General features: G+C 45.3%; 1 long non-coding RNA gene across 1 annotated transcript in view; it reads right to left on the bottom strand.

Moving 5' to 3' along the window:
- The window catches only part of LOC120952645 (uncharacterized), a 44202-nt gene extending 28287 nt beyond the window's left edge, over positions 1 to 15915 (bottom strand). Inside the window, exons 1-2 of the long non-coding RNA XR_005751308.2 lie at positions 15749 to 15915; positions 2693 to 2777 (exon numbers count right to left, since the gene is read on the bottom strand). This is a non-coding gene — a long non-coding RNA (uncharacterized LOC120952645). The remainder of the gene's footprint in view (positions 1 to 2692; positions 2778 to 15748) is intronic.
- Between the last annotated feature and the right edge of the window lie 605 nt (positions 15916 to 16520).

Genomic DNA, 16520 nt, shown 5'->3' with positions numbered 1-16520 from the left:
TTATTTCATTTGTCAAGTTTTTCCGGTGCAATTTTTTGTCCTGTTTGTGGTGCTTTTAATCAAACAAATCAATGTACAAGAGTGAAAAATTCTATGGGAAATAATAAACAGTGCGCTACAGACAGTCCGGTAAGTAGTGGCCGTATTTGGGGGCGAAGGTTTAGGGGTATGCTAGAGCGAAAACCCGGCCCCGAGTGACGAGCCAAGAAAACGTTAGTGAATTAAGATGGTAGACGACAAAATGTGAACGAACGCTTTACCGGGTTCCAACGTGTTGCTGGGCACGATTCTCACGAAACCCGCTCGACATTGTCGGCCTTGTGTACTTGCCTTGCCTACACGTGCACTGTCCCTCGTGTCTCTTCGGAATGAAGCAGGCATGAAAATGAATAAAATGCCCAAAAATATATCATTATAAAAACGGTGCATCCACTGCATCCTTTCCCACCTTGGCCGAATGTGCTGGGCCGACGGTCCGACAGGAGGAAGGAGGGCGCCTGCTGATATACAAGAAGTGAGCGAGAAAAAAACCAGTGGGGTAAGGGGGGGGGATGTGTTGGGTAGAGGAGGGGGGGGGGGTTGAACACGTAAGGGGGCAAGGGAAGGTGTGTCATATTATTTTTTTAATTATACATAATAATGTGCTACACTGGCGCTGGAAAAAACGACCAAAATAAGTAAAATACTATCCAGCAGCGAACGACGCCAATGTGGCTGATTTTTTGGCAATATGCATTCGCAGCCGGGTTGGCCGCGCTTTCCACCACCTCCTCGCGTACCTGGCCCACACTTTTCCCGTGTGACCTTTTTAAATTTTAGTGGTTTCTTTTTTCGCACTGTCTGATGGTTTATCAATGTGCTGTTTAATGTTTTCACTCTCACCTACATTTGGGCAGTATTTGGTCGGTTGGCACACAGTTGGAGTGTCGGGTCGCAGTGGCTGCTGATAATGAGTAGCGATGGTTGTTTTTCGTAGTTTTTTTTTGTTTTGTTTTTGGTTGGGTGCTTCGATTGTTTTCCTCCACCCTGTTGATCGGGCATGATTTGTTTTGGACGATTCTTAACTCGGGACCATTTTCATCGCTTTTGTTTACATCGATCAGCTGTGGCATTATGTGGCAGTGAAGTTACGGTGTAAACAAATGTCGTTTGGTGAACTGTTGCGATTGTTTTGAAGGTTGGCAACTCGATTATCTTTGCAATTATCAGTGTATTTTTATTGTACAATAACTTACTTTTGATTGCAATGTCATTGATTTTGATACAGTTTATTTTATCAGATGTTGAACAACTAATTTAATTTAAATTATATTTTTAGAAAATGTTGTACTAACTTCATGAGATAGAGTGAGTAAGCGTTTTCGCTTAAATTGTCTCCTTATTTTCTTATAGCAAAACGAAACTTCATATTTTCATGCGAGGTTTTATTAAGATCAGGAACACGCGTCAACAGCAGAATATTAATGATTCTCCAACTTTTTTTTCGTGCGCTCAAACATACCTATGATGATGCTTATTTATCATCAAACGGTTGATGAGATAATTTTGTGGATTCGCATCCTGGTGCAAATCAAACAAATCTTACCTCCCCCACCATTACTCTTCGAGCCCTATTGGTCTGCCCATTTGTCTATCAACGAATTCCAAAACTCCGGCAAAACTCCTAATCCACCCCCTCCCATTTTGCACACTAATGACACCCCGAGTGCAGGCCGGCTATGCTGGTGTTGCTGCTGCAGGCGACCGAAGCAAAACCCAAAACTCGATTCAATTACCGGAAAGCGCTGAGCTCAAATATTAATTCCCCCGCAGTTTGCGCTGCGCCACCTTCCGGTGGCAAAACAGCACACCCCAACGATTTGCCTGTACCAGAGGGGGAGTAGTGTCTGGCGCGCTTTTCGAACATGCAATATCCACCAATTTATCGATCATCACTCTTCATAATTATGATTGTCATTATAAACTGGTGCGACCGGACCGGGTGCACCTGTGATGAATGTCCCGGAACGTACTGCCGGAATGCGATACTGAGGCACACGCAACCCAGCACACTTCGGTCCCTACTGCCCCCACACCATGATCATGGTGCGGCACAAATAGTGACAAAAACATCAACGGCGAATTAAAAAAAAAACTGCTTTGCAAAAATAAAACATCTTTCCAGCTGATATAAAAGACTGCGGTAGTGGGGGAGGCCTTGCAGCACGACACGCCAGACCGGAACTTTGCTAGCCAACAAAACAGTGGGTCGATTTTGTACCGAGCGTAGAGAACGAACGTGGGATAAATTTAATTAATATTTCGTACCCTGTTCTGCCGGCATCGCTTTGCCTTTCATTTCGATGCATGTTGGCCTTGCGGATGATCGGGGTTATACGGCGTCGGTGGAGAAAACGTGTTCAAACTGCATCTAACTTCACTAATCAAGCAGAACATTACAATGTCTAAGAAGCGCAAACGATAACAAGGAAAGTATTGGAGAAGTAAAAGTGGTGTTTCGGACATGAGGTTCGTCTTTTCGTTTACTTCTAAAAACTATCCGCTGTGTTACATTCATGTTCGTATTAGACATTTGCATGCAATTAACGGCATAATACGCAGCTTCTATTCTAGACAACTCAAAGCAGAACAATACAAAAGCGTAGGCTATTTGTTTTCTACAAGCATAGTTTATTGGCATTGATTTGATCACCTTTTCCTTCTCTCTGAGGATGCTTAGTTCTTTGCGTGGGTTTAAATGGAACTAGAGTTAGTGAGCTATACACAGCGAAGTTTGTCTGTAATGAGAAGAGAAATAAAGTGTGACATTATTTGCGTTATTTAAATAATGATAACAAACTGAAATGAAAAGAAAAACGGATCGATAATGAAATATTTATTCAATGTTCATATATTGTTCATATATCATATTTGAGCCTGTTTGAAGTCATCTCATTTGAGCATAGTTCGGGTTTCCTTTGATACAAAACAAAACTCATCGCTGCGTTCATTTTACTCGCTTGAGACTAACCAGTCGGGTGTATGTATGTGCAAATGCGTTAGGGCTCCCTGGAAGATGAGAGGGACCCAAACCCACCATAGCGTACCCATGCTACTACCACCACACGGGCAGGATACATAAGCGCTCGCGACAGAGTGTACCGATAAGCATTTCACCCAGAGCAACATCATGTCACCCCCGGGCCGAAAGTGGCAACGGACATTTGCAGGAATAGGGTAGGCAAAAAAACGATGACACTGATGGTCTTCGATCGGGACAGTCGCTTATGATACGGTCACTTTGACTCCCTGGAGGAAAAATAACCCTTACCCACACGCATGTACTGTTCCTATGTAGTTTTTTGTTGTTGTTGCTTCTCTGGTTATTTCAGTGCCCTTATATCCTTTAGCAATCACACGCACACACGCAAATAAAAAAGCGCACGCGCATTGCCACCAGAAATATGCACGCACGCAAGCACGCATAGACACACGCACGTTGTGTGGTATTTAGATAAAAAAAAAGATTGAAATTTTCTTTGCAAAGACATTTTGAATGATTGTATGAACAACAAAATAGAAACGATACAAACATTAACTAAATTATTTAGCTGTGTAGTTAATCGATTTCAACAGCTTATTTACATGTTAATCATTTGAGTTGTTAATTTTTTTCTGCTTTTCCTTTTCCTTTGTACATTGACACACATTTTACCTTAAAAATTGATTATTCCCTCCATTTTTATTACGTTTTTGCTACTTCAGTTTGTCATTTTTATTTTTATTTTTATTTGAATTATCAATCAGCTGCTGTTATTGCCAAACCATGCAACGGTCCGTCTCGGGGGCATCCGCCTTCCACTCTCCTCCATTTGCATCGGTCGCTTTCGCTTTCCATGAGTGCATTAAGCACAGCTCCGACATTGAACCAAGGCACGAAGCGCATTACCCGTTAACGTTTGTTTTTTGGCAACCAATAAATCGCCAAAAAATGTCATTATAATGATACACACCCGTACACACATACAGACATACGCACCCGGGCGGGGTGGATAAAAACGCGCGGTAATGTCTCTTGGATGGTGGAATGTGAAACGTTGGTATAATGGCTTGTCCGGTTTATTTCGCGACGATATTCAATGGTTTACAAACTATTGCATTAGTAAACGGTTAAACGTGTTACGTGTATTGCATGGAAACGATAAATATGTTTCTGCTTAGGAAGTACTGATTGGTTATCTGATAATTAGTTATAAAATCATAGATTTTCAATCATTAAAGACTTCCCGGAAAGCATCTTTTAAAGCTTTTCGACGACCATCGCCATTGGTCTGCTCCACACTGCACATGGCGTAAGATGTGCCGGGGGAGATTCGTATGATCATAGCTTTCACGTAGGTTGTTTAATGAATCGTTCACGGTTTTCGATGGCGCACGATGAGCAGAACATGTTTCTCCATTTCGCTTATCTCGCTCTTTTGCATGCATACACATTGCGCTAGCACTTGTTGCAATGAATGTGAAAGCGAAGGGAAAATGTGTGCCTGCAGCAAGTTGTACTAAGGCGCATTGCTTCCTTTCTCACTCTCCCACCTCGCAAACGTTTGCAAGCCAATGATTTTAACGTAATTGCGTCCTACCATTGCCAAGTGCGAGATATGCGACTATGACAACAAGTAACAAACAATAAAGTGTGATTCACAATCAAGATGAATTCTTCGAATAGATAATAGATAAGCTCCAAATCCAAGCCATAAATAGACGAGCTGTCAACCATTCCGGGTCCTCACCATTTTGAAACGTAAGGAAATGGAATTTAATTTAAATCATGTCTTCGGGTGCATCATTTTCAGCAGAGCGTTACAGCAAAGGCAACACACAGCACAAATGTGATCCAACCCATCAGTAACATCTCGGTCTTATGCAAAAGCCACCACCAGCGCCACAAAATGCACAACACATTTGCACAATTAAAATCTCCGTTGATACAGACATTTGTCCTGCCTCTGCAATTTCTATCGTACTGTGTTTTTTACTGTGTTACCTCTTCTTTTATACGTTTGAGGGAGAACGACTGAACTGAACAAAATAGGATGGCAAGATGGACGGTTTCACAGAGTGAAGGGTTGTAAAAAAATAAACACAACGAACGTCGAGCAATTGACATCATTGCCACATACAATATTTAATTCATTTCCCATTCCCCCTTATTCAGAAAGAGAGAGAGAGAGGTTGGAGGAAATACTCCTTCCATTTTACAAGGAAAAACAACTCATGTTTCCGTTTCTATGCCTAATCGAATCGAAATCCAACGTGCACAGACCGTCCGAGTTTTGCCTTACTTCTCTATTGGATATTGCCTTCCCAGTTGCCTCACGAATGCCTCAGCAAACGAAAATAATAATCTTTGCATAAATGTACAACACTTTTCCTCGTACCGTCCTATTGCAGACCGAACAAACCACACTGGACCGAGCGTTGAGCCGGCCAGACCCTAACGTTTCCCGAGTTCGAACAGGATTCCGAATATAAATGTCTTGCCTGCTTGCACAATTTGATCCGATCTTTTCTGCATCATGTGGACTTCGGGACGGGTGGCACGTCTGTGTCCCCTTCCCCCTCCGTGGACCTAGTCGTACCGTATTTGAGATATTACAAGTCGCAGCCAGGGATCCATCTTCCTTCCACTGAGCACGAACGGTTCACCAGTAGTTGAACGGGCGTATTGTAACAATGAGAAAGGGTAACAAAACTAGTTTCACAATCACACAAGGTTGGTGTAGGAAAACGGAGGAAATCGGGAGTGATGAGCATTCCACCCACAGCTCCTGCTTCTTTTGCCTTGGAATGTCGGTGCTCGGTTGGGTGCCCCATTGTTGTAATATTTAAATGAGATTTTTTTTCTCGATCTCGAAAGAATGAATTTTCCCGCTCCTGCCTTCTTTGTGCACTGGTCCAGCGTACCACGACACTGCCAACGATAAGGCAATGCATTTCTCTAGATGTGAAGCAGTTCCTCACAAGCTCACGTGCTCCACCTCGTTTCATCTCACACTCCCTTAACTTAATCACACACACACACACGATGCATCTACGGCCACAATCGGTTCGACTGCTCTTGGAGGAACATGCAACAAACCAAAAACAAAAATAGCCAATGCTTCCATACCACCCACCCACTTTAGTCTCTCCCTACCAGGAATGCATTTTATCTAACCCTGTTTGCGAGCAGAAACAAAAGAAACCTCTTCATAATCAGGCGCAACCCGGGGAGGCGGATGTGAGCCGGATGTGGAATCGGTTGCGAAAGAAATATAAAATACTTCTGACAAAACGAGCCAATGGAACGGGCTAGTAGGAGGACACTATTCAAACCTTCCTGCGTGGACGACTGGTGCTCCACCTTTCCCCTTCGTTTCACCGGTCCGTGGCGAGGACTCTGCGAACCGAATCTTATGCACAGTACCATCCGTTTGGACCATCATTGTCGGGTACGATGCCAGACATGTGTCAGAGCGCAGAGTATGTCATAGAGTGCGCATCAGCAGGGTTTGGCAGAGGGTAGGTGTGCGGATGTGAGTGTGTGTATGTGTATGTGTGTGTGAGCTACATTTCTATCTGTTATCGCTCGAAGCAATGGCTCCACATGCCGAGGACGCCGAGGACAAACGGAACGGTCGTGTCTTTTCGCTATACTTTTTGGTACTTCTTCTTCTTCTGCTGCTGCCGGGCGCTCATTGCTTTCATTGGTTCAACAATTGGTATGAAAAGCGACAAGATGATGCCGAACAGTACAGGAATGATGCATAAAACTTGGTCGCTTCTTTCATCTTTGAGTCGATGTGGGTATGTCTCTAGTAGCGGACGATGCTGAGGTCACTAGCAAAACGATAGCACACAAGAAAACCCTTTGTTTTCCAATCACAATATTTAAATGAAATTAATTGAAAACATGTTGCAACAGCGGTTAGCTTCATTTACACACACACACACACACGGAGGAATAAGAATGACTGTGATGTGAGGTTTTTAGAGTAGACATACAGAGTTATCTAGTTTAATTAATCAACTCATTTCTCGGTTTATTGCCTACAAAAATGATGTCTTATTTACGGTTAGTCTCTGAAGCCGTTCCCAATTTCCTATCCTTGTTTGTGTTCAGGTACGGCAAAACTTTAGACAATTTTTCATGTACTTCAATTTCCTCCAGCGAGCCTATAAGTTTGAAAATTTGTCGATAAAACTCGCCTGCCGCATCCTTACTATACCGCTCAACTTTGACCCTTTTTCTAAACGATTTACCAAAATAGTGGCGTTAGAGAAGAGCGACCGGTCGACCGTCAGAGGTTGATCTTTTGCTCGCTTTTTAACACCCCGGAAATGAAAATCGTAAGTGTGTACAAAGGTATACGACCCTCTGCTGGGAGTTATAGCTACAAGGTGTGTGTGTGCATGCAAATATTAAACTTTTATGATTATAGTATTAGCGCTTGCGACTGGCGCCGGTGCCCGGTTGACGCTGGTTGAAGCCATCATTAAACTCCAACCCATTAAATGACGTTCGTTTGGATAGTCTTAGGTATGTTTGCATACGTTCAGCTGTCTTCCTTCCCTGCTCCCGTGTTTAATCACTTTGGCGTTGAGAAACGGCGTTGATAGAGGTCTATCTACAATGGTGCATTTAATTTTCGACCAAAAATGCCTAGCTTCTACTGCTAAACAATGACAAGTCAAATATGTACTCATACGGAGTGAGCATGAATTGCCTTGCAAAAAAAAAACACTCTCTTATACAAAACGCCCTCTTGGCCAAGGAATGTGCAGAGGTCTGGTTTTGCCACATACGCACGGCGCATACCAAAACCATCCAGGGCGAGCGCCTGATGGAGACCAAACCTTTTGAATGGTGCTCAAATCTTTACGACCCATAAACTTCGCTCTGCTGAACATTAATGGAGAGTATATTTCGAGCACCCTACATGCCGTCACGTGTGCCAATGGTGAATGGAATGGAAATTGAGAGAAATATTTGAAATATTTAACACTAATACAAGACTTTTCTGGAACCTTACGTGGATGTGTTTCACTTGTAAACCACAGTTTGTAAAAGCAACATTTTAATTTACATGATAACTTTTTCAAATGAGTTTCATCAATAAAGAAGGAACAAAAATGTCATCAAACCGTACCACATCTTCTTCCTGCGTCGTCTGTCCCGCTGCCTATGAGATAGCTACATGTTTCAATGAATTGTGGATAACGGTACGAAGGACAACCAGAAGCACCCGGGAAATAAGAACAAGAAGAAGAAGTATAAGGACGCTTTGCATAAAGAAAAGTTAGTTTTCTCCAATATCCCAAACCAAACATACCGCACTGCGATGACCATCACATTTCCATCCCGTCCATGTCAACACGTGGGTCCCTTTCCCGTGACTCACCGTCCGGAGGAAAACAAACTCTTTAGTAATCGTACCCACACACACACACACACACACACACACATGCTCATCCACACAGAAACTTCATCATCTGAGCCGTCCTTCGGTCAATACTTTCTACCCTGGGCCGGGGCCGCTTCCACTGCCACCGGATACTCAAGTTGCTATCGAATGAAAACTCATCGCTTTAGCGCCAGCCCGCATACGGGGGTTGGGTCCGTCGAAAACGGGTCCATAAAAAGTATTACATTTTCCTTGCCCGGGGCAGTTGTTTTTTTCTTCTTTTCCCTCTTTCTCTCTCTCTCTCTCTCTCTCTCTCTCTCTCTCCTCTCCTGGTTGGTTCGTTTTTGTTGTCAGTAACTTCTTTTCCATACACCTTCCTTCCCTACCTGACACAGAAGGGAGTGTTGCGAAGGAAGGGTGGCAAATAGTTTTCCCGTTTAGCCCAAACCTGAGCAATGCAAAAAAGGAAGAAAAAGAGTGGCCCCAGGTTCGGAAGATGGAATTGCTTGACCTGTAGCGATGGAGGATTCTCTTTTATATTTATCTTCGGATAGAATAATTAAACATTTCGCAATCAACCTGCAGCCCGGGCTCGGGGTAGGAGAGCTTTTCAGTGCAGATGAAGATGAAGAGGCCAGTGCCCGAGCTTTCATCCCTTTTCCTGCCCGCCGATGTAACCCGTTCTTGTTGTAAATCAAACGAGTGAATGTTCGGTACTTTCTTTGCATTTCATTTCTACTTCAGTAATATGTGTCCGTACGTTTCTGTTTGTTACTTTGTACCTTTCTGCAACTGAGTGGCATGGTGTTGGTTGATGGGGAGAAAGCAGTGCTTGCAGGATGAAGAGGTTGCCACAGCATCTTCAAATGCAGTGAATGGGGTGCAAATAAATCAAACGAGGCGGTTTGTACAACCGTAGCGCTTGAGTCTGCGTTTATCTGTGTACATGATTAATTTTTATGCTCGCTTTGCCGTACAGTTGGCTACCTTTTTGCAATGTTTTTAATAGCAAAGCAGTAAACTTGTAGCGAACATCGTAAGCCAGTACTGTTCGGCTCTCTGGATACATTGGAAAGCAATTTCATCTGCATGATATAGTTGCAAATGAAACACTCGGTGATTAAAAGGTGGCTCAGTGAGCCGGGATTATGCATAAGCCCCGGTACCGTACTGAGTAGCGCAGACCTAGTCGCACCAGCCATCGACTCAGCCCGGTAATTGTCAATCATTGAGGCGCTGGAGCCGCATTTGATCGTAAGCTCTTGTTGCTTCCGTTGTTTGTTTTACTCAATCACACAGTCGTCCGGTTTAATGTATTGGCAACTTTTCACTTAAATTTCAAGGCCTACAGTTCTGCGGCACAAAGAAGGTGGAGGGTTTTAGGTGGAAATGAATTCTAATTTTCACAGGAACCATTAATTTTGCGACTTTTCACACCCTCTGAAAGGCAATTTTTCTTGCGTGCCCTAAACCCCCGGGTTTGATTTATTAGTGAGCAACCCAACCCGGGCGGTTTGCACACAAACGCACACACAAATGATCGTTAATTTTCCATACCAGGAGCATCTTAATCATTATCTTACTGTTTTTAGCTCTTGTTTGTGGTGAAACGTTTGCCTGCCGGATATTTAAAATCCGTTCGCCCGGCGATGCTAAACATTAGTTGTGAAGCATGGCAATGAGAATGGCAGGGGTTTGGTTTCCAACATCCATTGTTGATGATACATCTGTAAATAGAGCACAGAGCACAGAGCATCGGACCGATGTGAAGATTTCACCCGAAGCTCGAAGGTAGCACATCCTATGACCTTCCATGATGGTGCACACCAAAATGTGGAATGTTGAGCGAACCCCGAATTTTGACCCTCCCTTTCCTTCATCAACCACAAAACAGGAGCCTTTCAGAACCTTCAAAAGTTCTCAGCACACACACACACACACGCACACCGCCCCACATCGCATACTTTTTGTACTCTGCCCGCTGCAAGAAGCGACCATCGAAGAGGTACCGATGGCGCTGGTGTGCTCGCTTTCCATTCGTACGCAAGCATTGGCCCAGCACCGGGCCCATAATGTTGTACAGAAAACTATTAGAAAATGAAGGGTTCCTACACTCCGCCCCGTTGCTGCCAGTTGCTGCTCGAATGCGAACAATACACGACCCACCCTGTGCGGTAGGGCCCGGAAACAGGGAGAGCCGTACGGCTACACAACCCTGCCCCTTTGCTCTGCCAAAAGGGTGTTTTTCTCTCAACCCCCGATGAACGGTACTCTCGGTAGCCCAACCCCGACCGACGAGAAGCAGGCGACCTGAATGTACCCTAGCAACACTACTCCACAGAAGCTGGCTGTACTCGTGAGTTTGTGTGAGTGTGTTTGTGGGGGGAGTTTGTGTCTTCTGCTCCTGCTGCCCGGGCGTATGATTCTGGTGTTTTAGCCGAAGTGGGGAGTGTGGGGGTCACTGTCAAGAAGGGTTTTGTTGTTAGTTTAGGTAAAAGAGTTACCCCTTTAATGCCCGTACTCTCCCCGTGCTGGGCACCACAAAAGACTACTTGCTACCACTCACCACAAAGGGTAGTCAGGTTTTTCGTCTTTTTCTTCCAACTCACGGTTTCGGACAGCACATTCAGAAGGAATCGCCTCCCAGCTTGGGGCTTGCTGACCAGAGAAACGAAACTAAGCGTGCTAAGGTTCCGATTGCTTTGTACTTTTCCAAAAAACTTCCCCTCTCCCTGCTGTAGGTTCCGGTTCATCTTCCACCAGCGAGGAGAGCGAACGAACGAGTGATTTGGTGAACATTTTCGACTAGTTTGGATCGTTTGTTCGCATCCGACGTTTTGGGATAATGCTGTGGCTCGTACAGGTCACACAGCTAAGCGGTCCGAGATACTGGACGGGCGGAAATTGTGCAAAACGGGTGGTAGACCCCGGCCCCAGAAACGATAGTTTTCACCCGCCCGGCTGGTGTGGCTCGGCTTAGGTGTGTGGCGGTGGTGGTTTTTTGGTAACAACTTTGCTCGGGTACAGGAGAAGTTAGCCATCCCGCTGCCCAGGACGAAGGAGTTTGCCTCGCTCTGGTCTCGTTCCAAAGTCCCTGAAGCGATGCAAAAGGAAGGGCGTGGGGAGGGATAGGCGCCAGGGGGCACCAAGAACGAGAAACGAGATTGGTACGATATTTTGTGCTGAAATTACTAATTTATAGTTTTAAAAAGTGGTCACTGGATCTGGTGCAATGGCTCGGGTGCTTTTGACCTGCGCGCCGTGGACCCTACCGGCAGTGTGGTGAGACCGGTAGGATTGGAGAGGTTTCTGTGAGCTGTGGAAGAAGGAGAAGGGGGATGGTGGTACGGTAGTAGCGCTAACTGTTGTAAGGCAATATATTTTCCTCCAAGAATCGCCCAACAGAGGGTGAAACTGGCCCGGTGGTGGGATCGGGAATATTAGAAAATTTTGAACCATAAAAGTTAAACCGCTTCGAGTAACGAGCTGTCCGTAAGGTTTCGGCGCAACGGGAACGTTGTTTAATAGCGATAAAGCATATTCTAAAACTCGGCATAGCTTTTCGAAAGCACACCGCGTGCACAATATTGCTGGCGAGTTTAACTAATTTAACGACTTTCTGGAATGGTTTTCTAGCGATGCGGATATTGTACAAATTTTGAGATGAGAATGTTTTAGCCTCTCATACAATTCAACAACGCTTTTAACTGAAATCGGCAGCTAATAAAATATCAAAAGACTGGTTGCTGACGCAGGTTCTCAGGATGAAATAGTCAATGATAACATGAACTTTTGAATGGAACTTTCATCGTTTTTTGTCTTTGAGACATTGTCAATCAGCTAGTCTGTTTTGTTGTTCCCAAAAGTTAATTTTAAAACCAAGATTTATCATAATAACCGTCCCTGCCGAAGAAATGACGTTAGACGTAACATACATCAGTTTGCCCCCATTGCATGCATGAATAGAAAGTCCACAATGTTCCTGCTCGTATGTTCAGAATCATTCCACGCAGCCTATAAACATGACACACCGTAATCATAAACCAACTAAACCCATGCAACGTACCTGCCAGGACAACCAAGAGCTATGGCAGAGGCATAAATAATGCTAATGCATTACATTGGGTATGTATACGTGCAGGGCGCTTTGCTCAGGTGTTCTATGCCACAAGCTGGGCTTGAAACCGTATCAAATGTCATCGCTACCATCACACTCGCAGTGATGCATTACGTCATCAGCACGCACAGTTCCATCATCTCGGTCTCGGCCCCGAAGCAATGTGCATACTCTGTTGCATTATTATCTATTCATCTCCTTTGCTGATGTGTTTTTTTCTGTTCAGTGTGGCAGTGTGGACAAAATGTGTCTTAATTGAATGTAATGGTTTTATGACATTGTCCCATTTGTACATGAGTAAAGGGCTTCTTACATCATCGCCGTAGGTATATTGACTTTTTCGGAAAATAATTCGAAAATAGTGAAAAAGCACAACAAATCAATGGCAATACCTATCTTGAACGTTGAATTCCTGATTATCTTTACCTTTCTAACATCAGTTGTGGACTATTTTTCTTTGTAGGTAATTGATCCTTGTTCGCTTACACGAACCCATTCCGCAACCACATTACACTCATTAATTTATATCCCGACTTTCGTCTACAATGCACAGATCCCAAGCCTAAGCTCGAGCAAACGGTTCTGGTTTTCCAGTACAAATAGTGTACCTGACCAGATATTCAACCATCCCAGCTTTATTCCCGTTTCCACCGAAAACCTAGCTCTCATCCTGTGCCTCGTACTGCCTTGCCTTCAGGTACTGTCGCAAGAGGGAGAACATTATCCTGGGCACGGTGGGGTGGCCGTTAGATGCAATTCATTGCACCATACACCCTCACTAAACCCCGACCGCCGCTGTATGCATTTTCCATCAAACCGGATGAAACGCATTAGTGCTCGCGGGATGCGTTCGCGCTGTGTACGCGCCACGGTTTTTGCCGTGCGCGGGATGTGTGTTTTTTTGCCTTGGTCGTGCTCTGCTGGCATTGCTGCTGCGGCCCTGTCATCGTTATTCTTTTCCACATCTCTGCTTGGATAGCTTTTTGTGATGCGTTTGATTTTTCGCTTCCAAGCCCGCGGCCCGTCATCGTCAAGGATGTTATCGCGGGCGGCTGTGCTGGATGGTTTTCTGCACCCTGACCCTCTGAGCATTCGCCATCTTCCTTTCGCACACAGATTGATCCATTTTCAAACGAACTAAAATTGAGCTGGATTGAGCTGGCGTTTGTGCCCGTGTGTGTGTGTGTTAAGGTGGTCGCCACGAGCAATGAGGTCGCTGGCCGAAATGCTCGGTCGCCGGGACGCTCGGACGCTTTTGTTTCGGACCCTTCCGGGCTCCGGATTGTCCCGGGCTTTGGCAGCGGCAGCGATGATAATACTTGATTACATACCGATCACCGGTGCACGTTGCAAATGGAGCTCCGAGCGGAAAGCGGGACTGGCAGCAGCGAGCCCTCAAAATCAACCCCAACATTTCAACCGTCGTCTGCCAGGGCGAGCGTCATCGTCGCGTTTCGTACGATTTCGGCCAAATGCAACGCAGCAATGTGCATCTAATGGTGCACAAATGTAGTCGCTGCACAAAGCACGATGCACTCGGGTTTCTAATACATTCAAACTCCCAGCGAAACATGCCCTGGCTGGAGGTGCATTGCACATGCACATGCAATGTGTTAGAAAACGCAAGCTCAAATGCGAGTGCATATCGACAAATGCAGCGGAAAGTGTGTGGGGAAATGCTAAGCTCTATCTCTCTCACGCACCCCTGTTCTTTTTTCCATCTCGCTCCACTAAAACCTATGCAAGACTAGCAGAAATGGGGCTAGACCCCCATAACAGCAAACCGGGTAATATATAACGGACAGCTTTCAGTCGAAAAACCCCACCCGATGTCAAATATTGTACCTGGATTACGACCCGATAGGAATGCTCCTCCGCAAACCGTACAGCCCCACCGTAAAAGGACCCCTTAAACACGCACACACACGCACGTAGTGTGTGCTGGAAAAAGTGAGCCCGAAACGAATCAAGAGTGGAATTTTGAATCCCCTTTGAATTGAATTTTTCACGTCCGTCGGCAAATGCAGGCGCACGACCGGGGGACGAGGAAAAGGGCTGAGACGGCAGGATGATGGGGAATTGAAGGAGACAGGGAGAGGCGGGAGGGCGGGGGGGGGTGATATCCGGGAGGGAAATGCAGCTCAAACGGACGGATGGGCCTGACCGGATGTGAGGCTGCTATTTGCACCAGAAAACCTCGAGAACGCACGCACAAACGAGATGCACACGATTGCATCGCTGGTGCAGTCGTGTTGGTTGCCTAGCCATCCACTACATCACACTTGATGGCTATCCCATGCACATTCGCATACACACACACATACGCACACAAACACAGTCAGTTGCAGGGCGAGAACCTGCTCCACTGCCCCCATCAGCAACACCTTCGGCCATTCCCAGCTCATGGCAAAGACGGGCACGGGAGATGTGATAGATGCCGCGTGTGCACTGGTGCATCAGCAAGAATAGCATCCGCATGCAGTGCAACAGTGCATACGGCCACCGTGCGGAGAGTACAGGCGCAGAGGGCACCCAAACACTGCCGATGCAGCGAACAAGAGCCAAAGTGCATCGTCAGGGAAACGCAACCAAGTGGAAATGGCGCTGTGGCTGTGGAAACGGGAGAAGAAGAGACACGCCATCCAACCAGCCTGCCAGCCAGCCAGCAGCCAGTGCTAGATGAATGAAGATGAAAAGTGCATGAAAATTATTTTCAGCTACACATACACACACAAGGATTCGCACAAACAGGGACGCACAAACAAACGTGACCAGAGCCATAAATATGCATCCGAGACTTGGGAAATTTACAGGCTTTTTCAATTCCACTTGGATGGTTGTGTGGGCCGGGAGCGGATACATGGAGAAGATACAGAACCGTCCGCTGCTGCATCTGGGAGTGCACTCTGTCAAATACATCAAAACGCATAAATTTTTCCCAGGAGAAATGGGATAAAATTCCAAAACGCATCCATTCTCCTCCTTCCCCATTATTTCGCAACGCACAAAACCATGCGTTGTAACGCAGCCTGAGAGCTGAGTGCTAGCTAAAAATTTACACCGCCCAGCCTGCAGCTGCGCATTGACCCTTTTTTTGCTATGTGTGCACCAAGTAATGGATGCTTTCAATTTGTGCAATTTAAAGTGAAGGATTTTTATGAAGATTCACGATTACGGGAGACTAACCTAAGAGTAACACCAAACTTACGGACAGAGCGCACGTAGACTTTACTCGGTGAAACTGTTGTGCCGTTGAAACTCGCTCCTTCAGGGTTTCATCAACTAGCTAACCAAACTTTGCTTTGCTTGCTGGCTTCTTCGCTCAATTCACCGATCCGATTCACGCTCGGCGTAAGACTGATCGCGGCACGTAATCTTCAAGAGTGTCTGACTCGGATGACCAGGAGATGCCATCACATCAACGCACTGTAAGGGTCCTTCTCAATCGGGGATCTCTCGGTAGCATCAACCGGTTCTCCCAGTTTTTAGAAAACATCTCTACTATGCTAAAAAAAACTGTCAACGGAAGGGTCAACGGTAGCGGCAAAATTCTCATGAGACAAGGTCTCGACACGTCGGACCATCTTCTTGCGCCTTGAACCCGGGCGACCACTTTTCCAAAACTTGTCCAGATTCAGGGTGGACTTTAAGACGAAAGCCAACCGAAGCCAGCGGAACCATGAACGAGCATTCTAATGCACGCTGAATGTTCTGATTATATGCATATGGTGTGATGGAAAAGGGGTATTTTTTTAGAGAGGAAAATATTGTTCTTGTCTCAAATTCCATACATGTTTGCTGTTACATCGTTTTTTAATCTAAGGTTTGTTTGTTTTCACGTTCGCTATCTAACCCTTTTCGGAAGGGTCTCGGTAATCTTTCATTTAAAAACCCATCCGTTGAAAACATATGATGCTCGCATTTTGCCGATCAACATGAGTTATTTTCAATATTCAATATTATTTAGAGCAATTTTCTTA

The sequence above is a fragment of the Anopheles coluzzii genome, chromosome 2 (genome assembly GCF_943734685.1).
Source record: "Anopheles coluzzii chromosome 2, AcolN3, whole genome shotgun sequence".
NCBI classification, from domain to species: Eukaryota; Metazoa; Arthropoda; class Insecta; order Diptera; family Culicidae; genus Anopheles; species Anopheles coluzzii.
The sequence above is the reverse complement of the archived record's forward strand: the minus strand, read 5'-3'. Positions and strand labels throughout refer to the sequence as shown.